General features: G+C 30.9%; 1 pseudogene; it reads left to right on the top strand.

Annotated features, from left to right (window-relative positions):
• Positions 1-1,408: 1,408 nt before the first annotated feature.
• On the top strand, positions 1,409-4,448 carry LOC116128682 (annotated as a pseudogene).
• The last annotated feature ends 989 nt before the right edge of the window (positions 4,449-5,437 follow it).

Here is a 5,437-nt window from a genome sequence, read left to right as displayed (position 1 = left end):
GTTACACCTAGTCAGCTCCATCCCAATGCCTGGAAAATAGTTTTGGGTTTTGAAGCTCTATGTTTGATGCATGACTTCTATGCATTGAAAAAGAAGCTGACTAATCCGTTCAATTTTATCGAGGGTAGAAAAGGCCGAGGATTGTTGACTGGATTATCAAATAAAGTGCGAGGATGTAATGATAGATATTTTCTGTTGGGTTGCAAAAAAGGTTGGGGTGGATTTGGACAAAAGCTACGATACCCTACCACAATCTCGGTAAAATAGGTATGAACGAATATGGCATCCAGACATTGGAGAATTTTATTCGCAATCAACAAACATTTGATGTTTTCGATATGTTGGAGAAATACTCAATTCTTCAATTCAAAAGAGGTATTGCAATTTTTTATATGATCAGTTTTCATTTATTTATTAACTATTTCTCATGTGGTTTTTCTTTCCCCTAGTTATAGTGGATATCGAAAAAGCTTCCCCAACTTCAACGGCTTCAATATCAACTTCTACACCCAAATTGATGGGCCTTATTTCTGCAGGACCATCTACATTTGAAATTGAAGATAAAGATGAAGATATAAAAGAGCTACCACTGATCAGGTGAAGCAAGCGTAAAAAGGTGTGTGGTGAGGAAGCTCAAGTTTCAATTCCTCCCAACAGTTTAAAGACAATGTCTAAAAAAGATCTTGAAGAACTTACATCAGAAGAGGTGAAATCTATGATTTAAAATTGATGAATTTGGTTTACTTTTAGTTTATTAAATTTTTTTTTTATATTATTGTTGTTGTTGTTGACATGTTTGTGGAACAGAGAGTTATGGCTTATTTGGAAATTAAGATGCGATGGTTGGCCTCTGATAAGGTCATTGCAAATTTGGAAACAAATAAAAAAAGATTTGTTGTTCATAGGGCCAAAATTACAGAGGAAATAATGGATTTAGAGAAACAGATGGCAGAAGCTATGAATGAATTGGAATTTCATAAGAAGAAATTATCAGTTATTGAACAATCATGTTCAAATGCAAAGTTAGAAAATGATTTTCTTGAAAGAAAGGAGAAAGAATTATTGGACTGCAACAGCAAGCTGAAATCTACCCTTGTTGCAATTGAAAATGAAAGAGATAGAGCTTTTGATGTTGTCTCACGCATGTTCTTGAACACTTGAGAAGTCTGTTGTGATGCATTTAAGTCCAGATTTCCTGGTGAAGATTTCAGTTTCTTAGAGAGTTTGATTCTTCAAGAAGAAGAAAGGGATCTGGTAAAAGAGGATTGAAACGCCGACGTTTGTGGTAATAGCAGTAACTCAGTTCAGACCTTGAGGTTTCCTGTTACTTATGCTTTGTTTACGGATCTGGTTCTTATAGTACTTCCGTCGAATTTTTTGGTTTAGATTTGGATTTTTGGTTTTGGAAATGTCAATTTTGCCTAAGGGCGATTCAATTCCCATTCGAGAGGTGTGGAATGATAATCTTGAAGAGGAATTTGCTTTAATTTATGAAATTGTTGATAAGTATAATTACGTAGCCATGGATACTGAGTTTCCTGGCATTGTTTTGTGTCTGGTTGGGACTTTCAAGAATTTAAACAATTATAACTACCAGATGTTGAAAGGTAATGTCAATATGTTGAAATTGATTCAATTGAGGCTAACGTTTTCGGATGAGAATGGAAATTTACCTACTTGTGGTTTGCAAGTGATTCGGTGGAGTTGTTGAGCCAATGCAGGATTGACCTTAAGAAGAATAATGAGAAGGGTATTGATGTGAATCGATTTGGTGAGCTTTTGATGTCATCAGGGATCGTGTTGAATGATGGTGTTCACTGGGTTACGTTTCATAGTGGTTTATGTTTGTATTTGTAAAAATATTCCCTGATATATTATTACTAAACTGTGTGTGGAGCTATTGTAACTGCTATACTTGGTTAATGACTGGTACACTCTTAAGAACATTAATTTGGATTGTATCAACAAATATTGAAATACTGGTATTACAATATTGCAAACCTATCGTTTAACCAATACAAAATAATTTTAAAGAGTAAACAAAAAAAAAAAAAAACAATTTATATGGGAACAAAGATTTGTTTAATATATTTTAATATCAAAATACATGTCTGCATTGCTTTATATATTTATCAAGATTCAGCAAATGGTGTAGGTCTAGATTCTGTAGTCATCTGATCAGAACATTCCTATTCTTCTTTTTTGAGATCAATTGAATACTCCCGTGTATTAAGATCAGAAACAATAAGTTTAACATCGTCCATAATTTCAAATAAAGCATCAATCATATCGTTGCATTTTTCTCTTGTACCATTTAGATTTTCTATGTTGCTGTGAACATTAGGTAGTATCTGTTTGAATTCCTTTTGTCTGTCACCCATTGTCGCACAATAGGTTTAAAAAAAACAATGAATTTCAATAAATATTTAAACATGCTAGAGATGCAAATTGCATTATAACTATACATATATAATAGGATAATATAAAGTTGAATCCCAAATAAATAAGTCAACAAATAACAGAGAATTTATAATATATTTTGTTTAGTTTTATATTACACAAAATTTGTATTACCTTCTCTCTTGACGCCTTCCCATTCCAAGTCGCTCCTCATTTGTAGAAAGCAAAGTGTCCTTTGCTTTCAAATCCGAAACAATAGCAACTATAGAATTTATAACCAGCAAATGCATGCCTTCTTTGATTTTTGTTTTCACAGTATTTATATTGGTAATATTGTGGTCGATGTCGCTCAAAATCTGTTTTAGGTCTCCTTTTTCTCTAGCCATTATCGAACCAATGAAAGGTAAAAGTATAAAGAGAGACTACAAAAGTATAAAAGTTATATGAATAGAAGTTGAGATTGATACTTATATATTCATACAGTTTCGAGAAGAGCTTAAATAAGAAGAGAAAACAAACAGACATGTTCTATTAAATGAATGCAATGATTGAAGAACCCCAAAATATCAAAAACCCAACCGAGGTAATATGCATTGCCTTGAAATGTTTCATTCATTTAATAAATGATTACATCTAGAAAACCAACAAAGAAATAGTAATAAATAAGTATAATGATAAAAAAATAAAAATAAAAAAAATAAAAAAAATAAAAAAAAAATTGTTTGGATAGTTTCAAAGGAAACAATCATATATATTTAGTTAAAGTCCATTGTTTCATACAGCAGTTACAACTTGATATTAGCATAGCAATTTGTTCAGTAGACCAATGGTAAGAATGTTATAGTTCAATGAATGATATAATGTTTATAAACATTACCAAACTGAATTAATATGAAAACATATATTAAAGTAATTTGTTATTTTAATTTGGTTGATGACTTTCTATTCATCGGGTAAATAGTTTATTAAATTAGTAATGACATTTTAGTTTTTCATTCCATTTATGTTTCACCAGTTGGCTTATTTGAATTAAATATATTTCACCTAATTTTTGCAATATCTAACAATAATGTTTTTCAAGGTATTCCTAAAAAATTAAATATTATTTTATTAAAAAGTACACCTGCTATTTCAAAAACATTGGTCCAACCAGTTTTCTACAATCGGCGGATTAACAGTGATTTATGTTTCATTAATATATTCATTTATTTGGTGTTTCTTTATTTAACGCATTTTCTATTTCTTTAAGCTATGCTCACGCCCATTGTCTGTCCAACATGCTGTCAGTGTAATCGTTTCGGCTTTCTCTTCTATCAATGCCAATTTTCTTTCGAAGGGTTTGAAGCTTTCGTGTCGACATCTTCTACATTGCCGATTCAGTTATTGTATATCTCATCCCTTTTTTCAATATTGTTCTTTGTTTTTTATAGTAGTTTCATCTGTTTGTTTGTGTAATCTATCGTTAAAATTTGTTTAATGTTATAGTATACAGTTGTATTTGATGGGCATTCCTACGAATTGAAGTTATTTCTATGCAATTATAACACCTGTACAAAAATTTGGATCAAGCGTTATTAAAAATGAAAACCTAGGTTTACCATTCATAAGAAATTAATACTTGAAGGGTCACAAAAAGAGAAGAAACAAAAAAAAAAAAAAAAAAGTTTGTTATAACTACTTTTACAGAGAAATTTCTTGTATCAAAATTTACATGTTAGAGATAACGATGTTTTTTTTTTCTGCCATTTGTTTTTCTTGTTAATATATTTCAGTTTCATATTTGATCTGCTTTATTATGTAATCTTTGCAGAATGGAAAAGACGAATCAATCATCAAAGATGGTAGAATCACAAACTGAGGGGAAAGAAAATGCAAAGAATTTATCTCCGAAAACTAAACGGAAGAAAGTTGGTAGAGGTCTTGGTAGGAGCTCTGCAAGACTTCAAGGAACAATTGTGGATACTTACAATGACGATGTTCAGCGTGTGATAGAATCGGTGGTTTTCACTGACAGCAACCAAGAAGTTGAACTGCAATCACCTCAATAGATGAAACAGGCTGAACCAAGTTATACAATTGAAAATTTGAAAGGAAAGGTTGACCATTTAATACACCTAATAAAAAATCAGCAAACCAGATATAGAGATTTGTACTTCGAATCCCAAAAGAAGGTATAGAGATTCTGGTAGAATATCATTCGCTTTTCTAGATGATTTCAAATGCTATATCTATTTAAATACTGTTAATGATTATAATGATTTTGTTATCACTCAAATTTAGGTTGAAACCTTAACAGAAGAAAATCATCAGTTGGCTTTGAAGCTACAAAATTCATATCGAAAACTTGAAGTAGTATGACTTCTATAGATTATTAATCAGATACGACGCAATTGCATCACTTTAATAAACTCATGATATTTTTATAGCAAAATAATATGTCTTTCGACAAACTATATTTTATATATGAAATTGGTGAAATGAATTTGAACACTTAAGAAGATTAGAAAAATTGTGTTTATTTTGTTTGCCTGCAGACAGAGAAGTACACTTGATTATGTCTGGAATTGATGAACAAACATAAGAACATGGTCTTGCCAGCAAATTCAATAGAAGTTCAAGATACAATCGATGTATCCTCTCAACCAGCACATGAGCATCAACCTCGTCGCGGTAGACCCCCATTGAGCAAGAGAGAATATTCACAAATGAAGACCTAATTCGCTTATGTATTTAATCTATTCAATATGAAATGAATACTTTATGAAAAATTCTATGTTGTTTCTTTTGGATTGCTTTTATAGTTTTTATGTGAACTTAAAAAAAGTTTGGCTAGCTTTTTTACATGAATATTGCAATGTTATGTTGTTTCTTTTGGATCGCTTTTATAGTTCTTTTCCTCTTTTGTGATGCCACTAATATGTTTTATAAAAATTGTCTAACTATATTTTCAGCATCATCCGCTTGTACAATTGATACTATATTTGTAGACATGTTTTTGACATTCGATGTTAGTATTTCATAGTGAATTATACATGAT

This window comes from Pistacia vera, unplaced genomic scaffold, assembly GCF_008641045.1.
Source record: "Pistacia vera cultivar Batoury unplaced genomic scaffold, PisVer_v2 Contig201, whole genome shotgun sequence".
NCBI classification, from domain to species: Eukaryota; Viridiplantae; Streptophyta; class Magnoliopsida; order Sapindales; family Anacardiaceae; genus Pistacia; species Pistacia vera.
The sequence above is the reverse complement of the archived record's forward strand: the minus strand, read 5'-3'. Positions and strand labels throughout refer to the sequence as shown.